The sequence below is a fragment of the Mustela nivalis genome, assembly GCF_964662115.1.
Source record: "Mustela nivalis genome assembly, chromosome: 1".
NCBI lineage: Eukaryota > Metazoa > Chordata > Mammalia > Carnivora > Mustelidae > Mustela > Mustela nivalis.
In genome coordinates, this window is record NC_139020.1 from 112,017,439 (window position 1) to 112,037,409 (window position 19,971).

At 39.7% G+C, this 19,971-nt stretch overlaps 1 long non-coding RNA gene across 2 annotated transcripts in view; it reads left to right on the plus strand.

Moving 5' to 3' along the window:
- Window positions 1-14,216: 14,216 nt before the first annotated feature.
- Window positions 14,217-19,971, plus strand: part of LOC309847851 — a 37,883-nt gene continuing 32,128 nt past the window's right edge. For both annotated transcript variants that reach the window (XR_014302671.1, XR_014302672.1), the window contains exon 1: window positions 14,217-14,426. This is a non-coding gene — a long non-coding RNA (uncharacterized lncRNA). The remainder of the gene's footprint in view (window positions 14,427-19,971) is intronic.

Genomic DNA, 19,971 nt, shown 5'->3' on the forward strand with positions numbered 1-19,971 from the left:
TAGAGCAGCATCCACCCTTCCCATGACCCCCATAAGACTTAGGAATAATTCTGTTTATAGGCCTCTATAAATCTCTGGATGTCTTTCCCTTTTTTTTAAAAAATTGTTTCCTATTAATGAAACTTATCCTTATCACAGTAGCCTGAATAAAATTCTCTTCTTAGTTGTCTGGTACACTTTTTAAGACGTTATTTACTTATTTGAGAGAGCTCAAGCTGGGGGAGGGGCAGAGGCAAAGGGAGAAACAGACTCCCACTGAGTGAGGAGCCCAATGTGGGGCTTGACCTCAGGACCCTGGGATCATGATCTGATCTGAAGGCAGACGCTTAACCGACTGAGGTACCCAGGCACTCTCTTAAGAGAGGCTTTTGATGCCTCTCTTATTTTAAGTACCATCTTGGTTTATGAATGTTGAAAAGTACACTTCCTTTTTCATCAAGTTCAGCTAGATATTAATTTTTTTAAAAAATTATATAACATTTTTATATGATTTTAGCAGGAGACAGTCCTTCTTGTGATAGGAAACTGATGTCATCTCTATTCTTTCTTCAGTCTTTTGTTGGTGGCTATATCTTGTGCTCAGCTCCATTAAGGCTTTGCCTTTTGATTTACAAACTTTCTTTTTCCCTTTAATATATAAAGCATCAAGTTTTGGCTTTCATAATTATTGCCTGTGAAGTAGGCATCAAGAACCCCACTTGGAACACAAAATCTGAGCACCAACTCTTTTTGTATTCTGTTACAATTATATCAATCTTCCCCCCAAATAATTGATGTCTCTGGTGAATAAAGGGAAGGTTTTGTATGAGGAGATACAAAAGAAAAGGCATGTGGATTCATTTCAAGAAGTTATCTCAATATAGTCTCAATCATTCATACCTACTATCCAGCAGAATATGTTCCCTGAAGCTGTTGCCACAGATCAGGGGCTCTGTCTCAGACATAGTCTTTCACAACTCCCAAACTTCTTGAACTGACCCTTATGATGTTTTTCTTAAGAGTTGGTTCATTTTTCTACTTCCATTAAGACTTTACCTTGTTTGACTTACTGTGTTGCCCTCTGGGTTACAATTTTGATTTCTCCCTTCTGTTATCCATCTTTAGACAACACAAGTAAGATCAATCTTTGTTGTCCCAATCTTAGAACAAACATCCAAATATTCTCTTCAAGTTCATCTAATAGAATCTGGACACCTGAACAAAAAAATTTAGTAGTTCCTTTCCAGGGGGCAGATTTTGATTATCAGATAGAGGGAAGTGAGATCTGGGTTTAAGAGAGTTGTGTGAGTGAGGGCACCTGGGTGGCTCAGCTGGTTAAGCATCTACCTTCATCTCAGGTCATGATCCCAGTGTCCTAGAATGAAGCCCAACATCTGGCTCCCTGCTTTTCTTTCTCCCGCTGCTGCTTGTGTTCTCTCTCTCTCAAATAAATGAATAAAATCTTAAAAAAAGAAAGAAAGAAAGAATGTTGCATAAGTGTGTATGTATTCACATTCTTTTCAGCTCTGGGAATTGTATATGTTTGTGTATACTCACATATACATATACAAAATTTGCCAGGTCAAGTGGCAAAAATTGACATTTCTCTTTTCTTTTAAAAGACAAATTTTAAGTACACTAACATTTTGCTTACAGAAAATAGACACTGATGAGTCATTTAGCATTTCACATAATTTTTTGAATCTTACAGCAATCACATAAAGTAAGCAAAAAACCCCATAATCAGGGATAGTTTAAAATCTTTAGAATCATTACTCTTTCAAAGATTAAGGTACTCATCCATCCCCCATCCTCATGTAGCCTTTAACGTGAAAGCATTTCTAAATAGTATGGTAGGTATAAGAGAGTCTAACAAGTTCTGAATTGTCTTGCAATTACAACTTTGATGTTTCTTGATCAAATCAAACATTTAAATTTTCATCTCTCTCTCTCTTTGGTATTTTGTAGGATATGGAGGCATTTTCCCTTGATGTTATCTCAATTACATGGGCACTTGAGTCTGTACATGGCACAAAGCCAGTAGTAGGCACAATTACTGCCATGGTCATTTTAAAGACCATCAGTGACTATGCAAGACTCATGCCCTAAGCAGACTTGCTCACCTGGCAAGAGGTAGAGCTAGAAGCAGATGAAGCTTTCACTTTTCCTACCCAGGATTACTCAAAACTTGCTCCACAAATGACAGTAGGCAAAGTTTTTGTTCCTGGTTCTGGGTGTGTAGTATAGGAATCAAGAGTAAGTGCTTAGAAATGTTTATGGCAATTTGATTTTGCTCTGACACCCAAACATATGACCAGTGGGTGCCTCTCAGTGAAGAGGGTATAGACCACTTGTCCTACTCAGTGCGGAATCACAGAGGTGCAAGCTATTTCAGGACATGTATAGTCATTTCATCTCTTTGGGTATTGCTGCGTGATAGACCGGGGGTAGGAATGGAATTATTACATAAAATTCAGGATTTCCAGTTAAATTTGCATTGCAGACTACAATGAATAATATATATTTTTTATTTTTTATTTTCAGCATAACAGTATTCATTAGTTTTGTACCACACCCAGTGCTCTAATACCCACCACCTGGTTCCCCCAACCTCCCACCCCCCTTTTAATAGAACTATGTCCCAAGAAGTTTTGGGAACATATTTCTACTAAAAATTATCTCAGGTTTATCTATTAGAATTCATATTCAATTGGGTGTCTTGTATTTTTCTTAAAGATTTATTTATTTGAAAGAGAGAATACGAGGAAGGGGAGGGGGAGAGGGAGTGGAAAAAAGAGAATCTTAAATGGACTCTATGCTCAGAGGAGAACCTAACGTGGGACTTGATCTCACACCCCTGAGGTCAAAATTGAGAGTCTGATGCTTAACTGACTAAGCACCCAGATACTCCAGGTGTCCTATATTTTTATTTGCTAAATCTGGAAAGCCTAGGTAGGGATGTTTGACATTTGTCCTCCATCACAGCTACTGTGAGAAGCTCTACTTGGTGTCCTCAAGAGATTTGGACCCAGAATGTCTCTACCTCATGGTGCTGAGACTAGATCCTTGGTGTCTTCTTCTGTTTCACTCATTTGTTCCACCACCATGTGTGGTAAACCCATCTATGCTGTCTTTTGCTAATCTCCTTAGCTATTTTTCAAATCTTGATGTTCACAGTGATACTATTTCTTTTTCTTGGCATTCAGTGGTTTTAGGAAAGTAGGGGTTTCTGACTAAGATTTTTGTACTACTTTGAGGATTAATAAGTTAATGCCTGGCAGCACTTTCAAGAGATGCAAAAGTGCTTTCTCCACAGTTCACTAAACAATAAAATTGTTTCTAGTGTATCTTATTGTTATTATCACCCAAGCTGTTTTGCTGTATTTTTCATCATTATTCAAATCCATCTTGGAAATTCTCCAAGAATAAAGAAATAAATCTTTAAAGATTTATGACAAAATATGCATTGTCCCTTGTTCAGTAATTTGTGTACAGGCAAAATGAACATGTTTTATTTAAAAAGGCCATTTAAGCAGCTCAAAAGGGTGAGTGACCTCAATTTCCTCATTTATAAAGTTGGGCTGTTGGGCTAGGTGGTATCTAGGGTTCTTTGGTAGCTTGAATGTTCTGATTTTTAAAAAAATCACCAGAGAAAGCCAAAACTGTGTAGAAAGGAAGAGCAGCAGTTTGCTTACTTCCTTAATGAAGGGAAAATCCTTTTCTACTCCTTTTCTAAATCTGCCTCCCACAATTAAGCTCTCCCAGGTTATAGACTGCATCAAGATGCATTGATGGGTATAAAAGAGGGTATTGGGCTGGGAATCAAAAGGGCTGAATTTGAACTTTGGCTTTCCCACTAATTAGCCATATGATTTGGGAGCAATTACTAAACCAGATGACCACACGTACTTCTGCCCTCTATGGTAAAGGCACAATTCATATCAAAGTGGCTAAATTCTATTGAGGAAAACATCTTGAAGATCTTGTTAGTCCTATTTGGTTGTGAAAGGATGGGGTGACTTGCACTAGGTTAGGTGATCAGGGTAGCCTCAAAGAGAATTAAATGCTCTCTAAGACAGAAGATAGGAATGTTAGAGTTATTTGCCAGAGAAAGAAATTGGGCCTTTAGAAAAAGAAGAAAAGTGGAGAGAGAAATTTAGAAGCACTCCCCCCACCCCAGGGCCCATTCTGGTACAGAGCTAGGTGAGATGATGCTTGAGTAGGAGGCAAGTCCTGGGCCTGTCTGGTACTCAGTTCCAGCAAGTTATTGCCATGCTTAGGTGGGGCTCCAATACCCTCAGGTTGAAAATGAATTAAAATTTTATGTTATTTCTGTGCTGTCCAAACAAAATATGTCCATGGACTGTATTTGGGCCATGAACTGCCATTTTAGAATATTTTGCCTAGAGAGAGTAAGGGTCCCTAAAAAGGTAAAAAATTATTTTAGTGCAGTTGGTCCTTTTCCAAGTGGTCATCATAAAAATCTTAGGTTGCTTCCAACCTGTGTTAGAATTTGATACACACAAAGAATTTGTGATCATTTAGAGAATGAAGGAAGAAAGGTGTTGCCTTACAAGGAACAGTAGTATGAAAGGGGACAACAAGAAGGAGAGGCAAGATGGTGGAGGAGTAGTGGACTGAAATGATATCAGGTCACAGGAATTCAGCTAGATAGTTATCAAAACATTCCAAACACCTAAAAACTCAACAGGAGATCAAAAAGAAGAAGAACAGCAATTCTAGAAACAGAAAATCAACCACTTTCTGAAAGGTAAGACATGAGGAGAAGTGAATCCAAAGCCATGGGAAGATAGACTGTGGGGGGAGGGGCCAGCTCCTGGCAAGCAGTGGAGCAATGAAGTACAATATCTGAACTTTTAGAAGTCTGCTCCACTGAGGGACATCACTCCAGAGGCTAAGAGGGGATGGAGCCCTCATGGGGATAGTGTGGTCTCAGGTCCCACTCAGGTCACTGAAAGATTGGGGTATCTGAGTGTGGCAGAACTCCCAGGTATCAGATTGGGGGAGCCAACTATAGAGCCAGAACCGAGGAGTGAGCTCTCAGCTCTGGGTGTAAACTATGGTCTGCAGCAAGTTGAACCACTGCTCTTTGAGCAGGGACCCCACAAGTGGCAGATCCAGAGAGACTCACCATCCTCCTCTGGAGAAGCAGCATGGCAGGAATCTGCTGCATTTGGAGACTCCAAATGGGGCTGTGTGCTAGAGACAGAAACACTTGGTCCCAGGCTGGGTGAGCCCAGAGTGTGGCCGGAGACCAGGGAGATGGGAGAGATTGACCCCTTTTCACTGAGGGCACACTGAGGAGTGGGGCCCCAAGCTCTTGGCTCTGCTGGGCTGGAGATTGGGAGGCCACCATTTTCATTCCCGTCCTCCAGAGCTCAATGGAAATCACTTGGGGAACAAAAGCTCCTGAGAGCGAAGGTGAACAGATTTCTTAGCCTGGCCCTGGCAAGGGCAGTGCAATTCTGCCTCAGCCAAAGACATTTGAGAATACTACAACAGGCCCCTCCCCCAGAAGATCAGCAAGAACATCCAGCCAAGACCAAGCTTACCAATTCAGGAGAACTGTGGAACTCCAGAACCAGGGAAAAACAATGCATGGAATTCATGGCTTTCTCCCCATGATCCTTTAGTCTTACAAAGTTAAATTAAAATTTTTAAAATTTTATTTCTTTACTTATTCTAATTTTTTAAAATTTCTCTTTCCTCTTTTAACATTTTTTAAACAGTTTATCTTAACAATACTGTTCTAAAAAAATTCTTTTTAAACCTTCATTATTATAGTCCTATTTTATCCTTCATTGTATGTAACCTTATTCCTTGTACACATACAGGGCTTTTTTTTCCCCCCTCTAAAAAATTTTGGGATACAATTTCTTCTAATACATCAAAATATACCCTAAATCTAATACAGGGCTTTGTTCTAGTCTCCAGCCTAAGTACATTCTCTCTTTCTTTTTTCTTTCTTTTTCCAACCAACTTATCAATTCCTTTTTTAGATTTTTTAAAAATTTTCATCTTTATAGTCATATTTCATCCCTTCATCGTGTATACCCTTATTTTTGTGTATCTATAAGTTTTTCTTTCTTTAAAATTTTGGGAGGTAGTTTCTTCTAAGAGACCAAAATACACCCCAAATCAAGTGGGTGGCTATGTTCTATTCACCAGTCATATGTATGTGTGTGTGTGTGTGTGTGCCTATACATATGTTTAATTTCTTTTTACTTTGCCCCGAGTTTGGAATCTCTTCTGATTTTGTTAGAGTACATTTTTCTGGGGTCTTTGCCACCCTTTTAGTATTTTATTCTCTCATTCATATATTCTTATCTGAATAAAATGACAAGGTGGAAAAACTCACCACAAAAAATGAACAAGAGGCAGTACCGACAGATAGGGATGTAATCAATACAGACATTGGTAATATGTCAGACCTAGAGTTCAGAATGACAATTCTCAAGGTGCTAGCTGGGCTCAAAAAAGGCATGGAAGATATTAGAGAAACACTGTCTGGAGAAATAAAATCCCTTTCTGGAGAAATAAAAGAATATCTAACCAAGCTGAAATAAAAAAGGGAGTTAATGAGGTGCAATCAAGAATAGAGGATCTTACTGCTGATAAATAAAGCAGAAGAGAGAATTAGTGATATAGAAGACCAAATGACAGGGAATAAAGCAACTGAGCAAAAGAGAGACAAACAACTATGGGACCACAAGGGGAGAATTAGAAAGATAAGTGATATCATAAGATGAACAATTAGAATAATTGGGATTCCAGAAGAAGAAGAAAGGGGGGAGGGGAAGAAAGTATATTGGAGCAAATTATAATAGAGAATTTCCCCAATATGGGAAAGGGAATGAGCATCAAAATCCAGGAGGCACAGAGAACCCCCCCCTCAAAATCAATAAAAAATAGGTCAACACGCCATCATCTAAGAGTAAAACTTACTAGTCTTAGTGACAAAGAGAAAATCCTGAAAGCAACTCAGGACAAGAGGTCTATGACATACAATGGTAGAATTATTAGATTGGCAGCAGACCTATTCACAGAGACCTGGCAGGCCGGAAGGGACTGGCATGTTATATTCAGAGCACTAAATGAGAAAAAATACGCCGCAAAGAATACTAAATCCAGCTAGGCTATCATTGAAAATAGAAGGAGAGATAAAAAACTTTCAGGACAAACAAAAATTAAAAGAATTTGCAAACACCAAACCAGCCCTACAGGAAATATTGAAAGGGATCCTATAAGCAAAGGGAGAGCCTAAAAGTAGCAGAACAGAAAGGAATTGAGACGGGAGGAGTCAAGATGGCGGAGAAGTAGCTGGCTGAGACTGTTTCAGCTAGCCGGAGATCAGCTAGATAGCTTATCTAAAGATTGCAAACACCTGAAAATCCATCGGCAGATCGAAGAGAAGAAGAACAGCAATTCTGGAAACAGAAAAACAACCACTTTCTGAAAGGTAGGACCGGCGGAGAAGTGAATCCAAAGCGACGGGAAGATAGACCCCGGGGGGAGGGGCCGGCTCCCGGCAAGCGGCGGAGCAACCGCGCACAAAATCAGGACTTTTAAAAGTCTGTTCCGCTGAGGGACATCGCGCCAGAGGCTAAACCGGGGTGAAGCCCACACGGGGTCAGCGTGGCCTCAGGTCCCGCAGGGTCCCAGAAGGATCGGGGGTGTCTGAGTGTCGCAGAGCTTGCGGGTATTGGAAAGGGAAAGCCGGCTACGGAGACAGAGCCGACAGTAAGCTCGCAGCTTGGAGTGACCTTGAACCAGTCGCAGTCTCCGTGAGCTCGGAGCGTGGCCGGAGGTCAGGCAGACAGGAGTAACTGGGCGCTGTTCTCTGAGGGCGCACTGAGGAGTGTGGCCCTGGGCTCTCGGCTCCTCCGGGCCGGAGACCAGGAGGCCGCCATTTGTATTCCCGTCCTCTGGAACTCTACGGAAAGCGCTCAGGGAACAAAAGCTCCTGAAAGCAAACCCGAGCGGATTACTCACCCCGGCACCGGGTAAGGGCGGTGTAATTCCACCTGGGGCAAAGACACTTGAGAATCACTACAACAGGCCCCTCCCCTAGAAGATCAACAACAAATCCAGCCGAGACCAAGTTCACCTACCAAGGAGTGCGGTTTCAATACCAAGGAGAGCAGCAGAATTCCAGAGGAAGAGAAAGCCAAGCACGGAACTCATGGCTTTTTCCCTGTGATTTTTTTTAGTCTTGCAGTTAATTTAATTTTTTTCTTTTTCATTTTTCATTTTTTTTTTTCTCGCCTTCGGGTAAAATTTTTTTTTTTTAACTGTTACCTTTTTCTTTTTTAACAATTTTTTACTAGTTTATCTAATATATATATTTTTTCTTTTTTACATTTTTGTTAGATTTTTTTAAAATTCTTTTCTTTTCTTTTTTTTTCTTTTTTTTTCTTTCTTCCTTTTTGAACCTCTTTTTATCCCCTTTCTCCGCCCTCACGATTTTGGATCTCTTCTAATTTGGTTAAAGCATATTTTCCTGGGGTTGTTGCCACCCTCTTAGTATTTTACTTGCCCCTTCATATACTCTTATCTGGACAAAATGACAAGACGGAAAAATTCAACACACAAAAAAGAACAAGAGGCAGTACCTAAGGCTAGGGACCTAATCAATACAGACATTGGTAATATGTCAGATCTAGAGTTCAGAATGACAATTCTCAAGGTTCTAGCCGGGCTCGAAAAAGGCATGGAAGATATTAGAGAAACCTTCTCGAGAGATATAAAAGGCCTTTCTGGAGAAATAAAAGAACTAAAATCTAACCAAGTTGAAATAAAAAAAGCTATTAATGAGGTGCAATCAAAAATGGAGGCTCTCACTGCTAGGATAAATGAGGCAGAAGAAAGAATTAGTGATATAGAAGACCAAATGACAGAGAATAAAGAAGCTGAGCAAAAGAGGGACAAACAGCTACTGGACCACGAGGGGAGAATTTGAGAGATAAGTGACACCATAAGACGAAACAACATTAGAATAATTGGGATTCCAGAAGAAGAAGAAAGAGAGAGGGGAGCAGAAGGTATACTGGAGAGAATTATTTGGGAGAATTTCCCCAATATGGCAAAGGGAACGAACATCAAAATTCAGGAGGTTCAGAGAACACCCCTCAAAATCAATAAGAATAGGCCCACACCCTGTCACCTAATAGTAAAATTTACAAGTCTCAGTGACAAAGAGAAAATCCTGAAAGCAGCCCGGGAAAAGAAGTCTGTAACATACAATGGTAAAAATATTAGATTGGCAGCTGACTTATCCACAGAGACGTGGCAGGCCAGAAAGAGCTGGCATGATATTTTTAGAGCACTAAACGAGAAAAACATGCAGCCAAGAATACTATATCCAGCTAGGCTATCATTGAAAATAGAAGGAGAGATTAAAAGCTTCCAGGACAAACAAAAACTGAAAGAATTTGCAAATACCAAACCAGCTCTACAGGAAATATTGAAAGGGGTCCTCTAAGCAAAGAGAGAGCCTACAAGTGGTAGATCAGAAAGGAACAGAGACCATATACAGTAACAGTCACCTTATAGGCAATACAATGGCACTAAATTCATATCTCTCAGTAGTAACCCTGAATGTTAATGGGCTAAATGCCCCTGTCAAAAGACACAGGGTATCAGAATGGATAAAAAAACAAAACCCATCTATATGTTGCCTCCAAGAAACTCATTTTAAGCCCGAAGACACCTCCAGATTTAAAGTGAGGGGGTGGAAAAGAATTTACCATGCTAATGGACATCGGAAGAAAGTAGGAATGGCAATCCTTATATCAGATCAATTAGATTTTAAGCCAAAGACTATAATAAGAGATGAGGAAGGACACTATATCATACTCAAAGGGTCTGTCCAACAAGAAGATTTAACAATTTTAAATATCTATACCCCCAACGTGGGAGCAGCCAACTATATAAACCAATTAATAACAAAATCAAAGAAACACATCAACAATAATACAATAATAGTAGGGGACTTTAACACTCCCCTCACTGAAATGGACAGATCATCCAAGCAAAAGATCAGCAAGGAAATAAAGGCCTTAAACGACACACTGGACCAGATGGACATCACAGATATATTCAGAATATTTCACCCCAAAGCAACAGAATACACATTCTTCTCTAGTGCACATGGAACATTCTCCAGAATAGATCACATCCTCGGTCCTAAATCAGGACTCAACCGGTATCAAAAGATTGGGATCATTCCCTGCATATTTTCAGACCACAATGCTCTAAAGCTAGAACTCAACCACAAAAGGAAGTTTGGAAAGAACCCAAATACATGGAGACTAAACAGCATCCTTCTAAAGAATGAATGGGTCAACCGGGAAATTAAAGAAGAATTGAAAAAAATCATGGAAACAAATGATAATGAAAATACAATGGTTCAAAATCTCTGGGACACAACAAAGGCAGTCCTGAGAGGAAAATATATAGCGGTACAAGCCTTTCTCAAGAAACAAGAAAGGTCTCAGGTACACAACCTAACCCTACACCTAAAGGAGCTGGAGAAAGAACAAGAAAGAAACCCTAAGCCCAGCAGGAGAAGAGAAATCATAAAGATCAGAGCAGAAATCAATGAAATAGAAACCAAAAAAACCAATAGAACAAATCAACGAAACTAGGAGCTGGTTCTTTGAAAGAATTAATAAAATTGATAAACCCCTGGCCCGACTTATCAAAAAGAAAAGAGAAAGGACCCAAATAAATAAAATCATGAATGAAAGAGGAGAGATCACAACTAACACCAAAGAAATACAAACTATTATAAGAACATACTATGAGCAACTCTACGACAATAAATTTGACAATCTGGAAGAAATGGATGCATTCCTAGAAACATATAAACTCCCACAACTGAACCAGGAAGAAATAGAAAGCCTGAACAGACCCATAACCAGTAAGGAGCTTGAAACAGTCATTAAAAATCTCCAAACAAACAAAAGCCCAGGGCCAGACGGCTTCCCGGGGGAATTCTACCAAACATTTAAAGAAGAACTAATTCCTATTCTGAAACTGTTCCAAAAAATAGAAATGGAAGGAAAACTTCCAAACTCATTTTATGAGGCCAGCATCACCTTGATCCCAAAACCAGACAAGGATCCCATCAAAAAAGAGAGCTATAGACCAATATCCTTGATGAACACAGATGCGAAAATACTCAACAAAATACTAGCTAATAGGATTCGACAGTACATTAAAAAGATTATTCACCACGACCAAGTGGGATTTATTCCAGGGCTGCAAGGTTGGTTCAACATCCGCAAATCAGTCAATGTGATACAACACATCAATAAAAGAAAAAACAAGAACCATATGATACTCTCAATAGATGCTGAAAAAGCACTTGACAAAGTATAGCATCCTTTCTTGATCAAAACTCTTCAAAGTGTAGGGATAGAGCATACATACCTCAATGTCGTAAAAGCCATCTATGAAAAACCCACAGCGAATATCATTCCCAATTGGGAGAAACTGAGAGCTTGTCCCCTAAGGTCAGGAACATGGCAGGGATGTCCACTATCACCATTGCTATTCAACATAATACTAGAAGTCCTAGCCTCAGCAATCAGACAACAAAAAGAAGTTAAAGGTGTCCAAATTGGCAAAGAAGCAGTAAAACTCTCACTTTTCAGATGATAAGATACTTTATGTGAAAAACCCAAAAGACTCCACTCCAAAACTTCTGGAACTTGCACCCCAAACCATAAAATATATAGGAATAAATCTAACCAAAGAAGCAAATAATCTGTACTCAGAAAACTATAAAGTACTCATGAAAGAAATTGAGGAAGACACAAAGAAATGGAAAAATGTTTCATGCTCATGATTGGAAGAACGAATATTGTGAAAATGTCTATGCTGCCTAAAGCAATCTACATGTTTAATGCAATCCCTATCAAAATAACAACAATTTTTTAAAAAATAAATGGAACAAATAATTCAAAAATTTATATGGAACCAGAAAAAAAAAAAAAACCCAAATAGCCAGAGGAATGTTGAAAAAGAAAGCCAAAGTTGGTGGCATTGCAATTCCAGACTTAAAGCTCTATTACAAAGCTATAGTCATCAAGACAGTATGGTACTTGCACAAAAACAGACACATAGATCAATGGAACAGAATAGAGAGCCCAGAAATAGACCCTCAATTATATGGTCAACTAATCTTCAACAAAGCAGGAAAGAATGTCCAGTGGAAAAAAGACAGTGTCTTCAACAAATGGTGTTGGAAAAATTGGACAGTCACATGCAAAAGAATGAAACTGGACCATTTCCTTACACCAAACTCTAAAATAGACTCAAAATGGGTGAAAGACCTCAAGGTGAGAAAGGAATCCATCAAAATCCTTGAGGAGAACACAGGCAACAACCTCTTCGATGTCAGCCACTGCGACTTCTTCCTAGAAACATCGCTAAAGGCAAGGGATGCAAGGGCAAAAATGAAGTATTGGGACTTCATCAAGATCAAAAGCTTTTGCACAGCAAAGGGAACAGTCAATAAAACCAAAAGACAAATGACAGAATGGGAGAAGATATTCACAAATGACATATCAAGTAAAGGGCTAGTATCCAAAATCTATAAAGAATTTATCAAACTCAACACCCAAAGAACAAATAATCCAATCAAGAAATGAGCAGAGGTCATGAACAGACATTTCTGAAAAGAAGACATCCAGATGGCCAACAGACACAGAAAAAGTGCCAACATCACTCAGCATCAGGAAAATATAAATCAGAACCGCAATGAGATACCACCTCACACCAATCAGAATGGCTAAAATTAACAAGTTAGGAAATGACAGATGTTGGCAAGGATGCAGAGAAAGGGGAGCCCTCCTACACTGTTGGTGGGAATGCAAGCTGGTGCAGCCACACAGCATGGAATTCCTCAAAAAGTTGAAAATAGAGCTACCCTATGACCCAGCAATCGCACTACTGGGTATTTACCCTAAAGATACAAATGTAGGGATCCAAAGGGGCATGTGCACCCGAATATTTATAACAGCAATGTCCAATATAGTCAAACTATGAAAAGAACCTAGATGTCCATCAACAGATGAATAGATAAAGAAGGTGTGATACACACACACACACACACACACACACACACACACACACACTATGGAATACTATGCAGCCATCAAAAGAAATGGAATCTTGCCGTTTGTAACAACATGTATGCTGAACGAAACGGGTGAATCAGAGAAAGACAATTATCATATGATCTCTCTGATATGAGGAATTTGAGAGACAGAGTGGGGGGTTTGAAGGGTAAGGAAAGAAAAAATGAAACAAGATGGGATCAGAAGGGAGACAAACCATAAGAGACTCTTAACCTCACAAAACAAACTGAGGGCTGATGGGGGGCAGGGGGTTAGAAAGAGGGTGGTTAGGTTATGAACATTGGGAAGGGTATGTGCTATGGTGAGTGCTGTGAAGTGTGTAAGCCTGATGATTCACACATCTGTACCCCTGGTGCAAATAATATATGTTCAATAAAAATAATTAATAAAAAAGAAGAAAAGGCGGGGGGGGAACAAATGCAGGAGTGACATTAGATTAAGAATTGAGAATTCAGCAGAAGAAATCCAAAGACATAAAAAAGAGAAAGCTTCCCAAGAACACCCTCCTAACAAGAAGAATATTGGTGTGATGTCCTGGGCTTTCTGCGTAAATAGAATGGGGATTGAGACATTACTAGTTTAATATAAAAAGAATGTGTGGGGCACCTGGGTGGCTCAGTGGGTTAAGTCTCTGCCTTCGGCTCAGGTCGTGATCCCAGGGGCCTGAGATCAAGCCCTGCATTGGGCTCTCTGCTCAGCAGGGAGCCTGCTTCCTTTGCTCTCTCTCTGCCTGCCTCTCTGCCTACTTATGATCTCTGTCTGTCAAATAAATAAATAAAATCTTAAAAAAAAAAAAAAGAATGTGTGACACCAGAAATCTGGAGAACTTGAAGATATTCAGAGCAGACACTTAATTTACAAAAGGGACAAAATGATATAAAACCTCTCAAAGAGTAATGTCCTACACACACACGCACGTGCATGTAACCTGAGACTGGAATGTTCTGAGGCTGTAGGAGTCTAGAAAAAAAAAGGACATAAGTTGTCCTTCTGAGAAGGGCTGGCAGGTGGGAGGAGTTTGGTGACACTTTTGCTCCAAAGAAGCCTGCCTGAGTAGGGAGGAGGGGAGAAGCAGGACAGCCTGCCTCACTGTGACTAAGAACGTTGCTGAGCGATTCCAGAATGGCATGTCCACAGAAGCTCAGAACAGTTAGGGAAAACCTGTAGTGATCAGGGGGAGGCTTGAAGAAACTGGACAGGAGAAATGAGGAGTTACAGAGACAGATGAAAAGTCAGGATCTCCAGGATTTCAAGGCCAATCACTTTCTTTTTGAATGAAAGGTATATATACAGAGTTTATGTATTAGTGGCATACTGGAGAGGTGAGGCTGTGTACTGAATGACTATAATAAGCATTCCTTTCCCTTTGCTAGGAGGTTGTTTCAGGTATTCTGCAACTCAGAAAGCAGCTTATTCCTCTCTTTGTTCTCTTTCTTTTTGTGAAGAACATGGGGCATAATATCATTGGCACTCTCAAAGCCAACATGGGCTTTTGTTTCTTGTGTAACAAGCATATCAGCTTCATCAGGCTAGCATATTTTCATGGCTAACAAATTCAGAGAAATTAGCATTCCTGTTCCCTGTTCAAGTGTCAGGGGTCAGGGATGGTTTCTGGAAATGTTATGCTACTCAGCACCACACTTATGGAGAGGGAGATAGATTTTTCCATGACAGTGCCTCACTGTCAGAGAAGAGACTATTGGCCATGTCATCTTGCTGGTCATCAGATAATTAACATGTGCTGAATAGAGGCAGTGTGCTCTGTATCATTCTAGGAAGCTGGAAGAGTGCCCTGCCTGGTCAGGCCATTTAACCAGACAGACACCAAGAAGAACAAGGGATTGGAATCACAAGAAAGCTAGTACCAATGACTAAGATTTATGGAGCACTGCACTGAGCTCTTGACATGGATTATTTTTTTCTTCCCCAAATCTTGGTGAGATAGATATGTTTGCCATCATCATCTGATGGTTGAGGAAAGGAAGGTTCACAGAGAATAGATAAAATGCCCAAGACAACAGAGCTAGTTAGGGACAGAGCCAGGACTTGAATGCAGGTCTGTCTGATCCAAAAGCCTGGTTACTTAAGGTCCTGGAAATGCCATGGGGTGACCACTGACTTGTACAAAGCTAAGGTTATTGGATTCAAGTCTCCATGGAAGCAAAGATACCAAACCCACAAAGGCACCACTTTGAGAACAAAGGCTGCTCTCTTAAGTTATCAATAGGCCATTAAATCGAACCTCCTGATGCTAGAGCTGGGTCATAGCCAAATGACCCAAACACCCATGGGCATTTCTTGGTAACTCCTTCTAGCCACACACAGAGTGTTAGGATCAGCCTTCCACACTGCCCAGACAGCCAGACTTGGATGGGCATGAGCACTGAGGTGAACTAGAGCGAGATTATGTCCTACTCCTGATATCTGTGCTCCCAGCAATTTGTGTTACCACCTCTACCCCTCAACCTCTCCAACCCAGGCACTTAAGAAAAAGGAGAGAGGACCTAGGAACATGGGGTAGCTGACAGAATTTTCTCAAGATGCATCTCTTTTGTTTTCGTATCTTGGAATTACTATGATTAAATTTTGTTTTTACCAAAGAAATCCAGGCATCCAGTTAAAATAAAAATGAAATAATACTGACATAATCTTGATGAAGAATAGATGTTCTCTGACCCACAGCTGTGTACTCCCAAAAGGAATCATTTTACTCTTCTTAGTGTTTTTTTCTGATAGTCACTTTTATTTTTGTAAATATGGTGATCCTGTGCATTTCTTAATTTCTCCATCTGAAACAATAACTCCTGACTTTCTGTTATTGTAGATGAGTTTAATGCCCTTCTACACCCTTCTACACCTTCTACCTCCTCCCAACTCCATCTTCATAATGTAGTTTTATCACAGATTATGGTTAAAAAAGTAATCATTGTGACTATTTAAATTTTGGCTCCATACACTAACAGACTTTTCAAACATGACAACTGATCTGACCAATTCTCTTTGGACATGATATCTGGACCTTCCTTTGAGATTTCTTTTGCTACTTCTATTTGTTCTAAGCACCTACCAATTCTTCCTTGCCTTTGGCCATGGTCAATTGGTGGAATACTTAAGCTCCCTCTTAAAAATCAACTGTGAATTTAATTCTCCTTTCAGATACTCCTGAGCAAGAAATTTGGAAATTCTCTCATGCTAAATCTTATAGTCTTTTAGCAAAACTTATTTAGAATATAACAGATTGTGAAGTAACAGTTCATGTAGTATAGTTTTATGGGTTCCAGAAGAGACTGTCCAAAGAAATATTACTCACTCAGTATTCACAATGCTTCAAGCTCAAAACAGCTTTTAACCAGATAGTGGTTCTCAGTCCTGGCTGAAATTCTGTATCTCCTAGAGAGGTTTCAAACAATGCTAATACCCAACTCCATACCCTGAGATTGAGATTGAATGAAACACAGTGGGGCCTGTGCCTCAGTAGGAAAGATGTCCAGGTAATTCTAATGCACACTGAGAGTTGTGAACCTCTTACTAACAGAAAAAAATAAGGCTCATAATGTTATCTCTCTTGAAGAAAAAACTCCTGCCAGTTATGCTAAATTATAAGCAATTGAGGTGTCTTCTGATTGAGGGCTACGAAGTGGGTGAAGGAAAACAGAATGGGAAACATCACAAAGAACAAATTTGGCAGAAGCTGAATCCAGTCTCCACCTAGGCCTTACACATATTTTCTTAAACATTTTAACTGATACGGCCTCTGCCCTTCTAGCTTGGGTTGGGGGGTGGGGTCCTCAGTTATGAGGCCAAAGGAGGTGAGAATGAGTTGGAACTGAATGGTGGGGTAAACATAGCCTTAGGGCTGTCCTTGTGGAGGAGAGGGCCTGGCGAAAAGTTTGAATATAACTTCTGGAATGTGACAACTTGTGTTTCACCTGGACTTGCTTTGTTAACCAATCTGTAGATGATAAACTGTGCTCATCCAGTTAGGGAGGAGAGTTCTGATTTATGATTCTAAGCAATAGGACTGTTTTGAAGCAGGATCCTGGTGTCGATTATAGATTCTCAGGGCTCCAGCAAATAAACTGGGTTTGAGGAATGGTGCCATTCCTGGCATGGAAGTGGAATGAAAATGGGGCAGAGCAGCCCATTATCACGTGGATAGGGCAAACCTAGCAAGAGGAAGAAAGAGTTATCTCTCTGGGTGTAGGATGGTTCAGAGAAGATGCATAGTAGGACTTGGGATGGCAAGGCAAATCAGAGTAATCTTCTTATAAGTTCCCCTTATTTAAAATATATGGAATAGTTTTCTCCACAGTTTAAAGTTATGGTAGTTCTAGTGGTTATTTCTGCACTATGTCTCAGTTTCCTTCAGCATAAAATGATGACATGTTCAGATAATCTCTAAGGCTTTTTCAAATATAGCAGTCTCTGAGTCTGAATGTTAACAAAATGCATGGAAAATGTTAGTCATGATCAGTCCTGGCTGTTCACAGGTCTCTCCCATTCAGTTGTAATTTCTTATTAACCATTCTTACAGCTTCTTGCCAGTCCCTTTTAAAATCACATAATATAATAAAAAAATACCCATAGTATATATAAATTTTGTTGAAGTGGTATCAAGGACTTTGGGTTTCTAATTCAAGAAAGAAAGCTAAATGATCAAAAGACCAATGAATCACAATTAATTGCAAAAAAAAAAAAAAAAAAAAAAAGGAATTCTAAGTAGCAAAGGTGATCTCTCCCCCTTCTGGACAAGAGCCACTGGAGTTCTAGGAAGAAGGTTAGGCAAGAAAGAGGAGGGAAACCAATTTCAGATGAAAGATTTTTGAAAGTGAAGGTGTGGGGATAGGTAGCTGAAAATAATGAAAGATCATAAGGACAGGCCATTCTCTAACATATACAAATTAAGAGACAATTAAGGGACCATGGCTATATTCTCTCCCTGATGCCTCTGAGGATCGTCAAGTCTGAATGGCAAAGAATAATATTCTTAAGGGGATGAGGCAAGACAAAAATCATACTGTCCTGCATTACCGGCAACAATTCCTTTGTTAGAGAGAGAGCGTATGTGCACTCACATGAGTTAGTGGGGGCAGTGGGACTTGATCTTACAGAACCCTGAGATCATGAGCTGAGCTGAAATCAAGAGTCAGACCCTTAACCAACTGAATCAGACCCTTAACCAACTGAATCACCCCAACCTGCAAAACTTTTTGGAACCAAGTGAAAGGGAGCAATAGGAACAAGAGGAATCCCACAAGGGGCAGACCCAAGAGATCTAAGACCTCTGGTCTCTGAGAGACTGAAAATGCTAGGCTATGTGATATTGCCATGCCTACACCCCACATAGGGCTCAACCCATAGCTCAGTAGACACTCCATTAATGAATGAATGAATGCAAAGCTAATCCCATGAAATTTGCCTTAGGGAGAATGAGAAAAAGGGAAAGTTTGATTGTAATTGTATTATGAGTGATATATAAATGAACTAGATTTTAGAATATGCTGAAGGCACTTTTTCCTTCTTAGACACATGGGTGGATTGCCATCCATCAATGTGCTGTGTGTGTGGAGTGGGGAGGCTAAGTTGGAAAGATAAGTGGAGCACAGCTTGTGGCTTGATTGTGACACTTCCGCAGCCCTTAGTCTATGGTGTTCCCTATTTTCCTAAAACAATCTGTCAAGCATATTGGGCTTTAGGAGAAATGCATTAATGCTGAATATTCAATAGTAACTTCAATAGAATATTTGTCTTAAGGCTAAGCCAAAGGCCCTCAGAGATTCAGCAGTATCCTTCTAGATGGATCCATATAGTTGTAGGACTTCCCTAATGAAGGGAGCTCCTGGATGTGCCTGAGGGAACTCATCTACTATATTTTTGTACATATAATAGTCACCTAAGGCTGTACCATTTTCCTGCTTTGTGTGTTTATTTCCAGGCCCACCTACAGTAGATAGAGAGATAAGCCCAGATTAGGACCCTGAATACTGGAATCTTGCTGTTTATCAGCTGTGTATCCTTAGGTAAATCTCTAAACATCTCTGAGTTTGCTGATTTGTAGAACAAAGATAACATCCACCTTACAGGTTATTGTGGGGAATAAAATTTCTTAAAATCGTCCGAAGTCATCCCATAGCAATTAGATTATAATCCTAGCACAGTAGCGTAAAAGACCTCTTTTGATCTAGCCCCTGCCTGTCTCTTCGATTATCATCTATATCTCTTCCCTCAGTCGTTCAGTTCCTGTTATATGGACTTCCTGTCTCTTGTTCAAATATCAATCAATATCTCATCACATCAGGGCTGGAATAATCTTCTTGACATTCCTGACTTGTTCCTTGCTATCCAGGTCTCAGCTATTATGACATGTTTAAAAACAAAAACAAAAACAAAAACAAAAACAAAAACAAAAATCTACCTTGTCAAATACCTGTATACCCCATTCCTACCACCAACTGGTCATTGCTTATCACATTATTCTATTCAATTTTCTTGATAGCAATGACCATTATTTGAATTTATTTTATTGACTTGTTTGCTTACCTATTCATTAGTTTTTCCCTCCAACCAATAATATCAACACTAATAGAGTAGAGACCATGTATCACTTGCACTGGGAATAATGTATGGCAAGCACATAGTTGATGGCAATAAATATTTGAATTGAAGTAGTGAACTCAATGTTTGAGTTCAAATATTTTAATGAGGGTAATTTATAAACCATGAAATGCTATGTACATATAAGGTGGTATTTCCTTCCATTGAGAGGGTACTAGAGGGGAAAGAACAGAAGGTAAGTTATCAAAGAATACTAGATTTTCATTTAGCC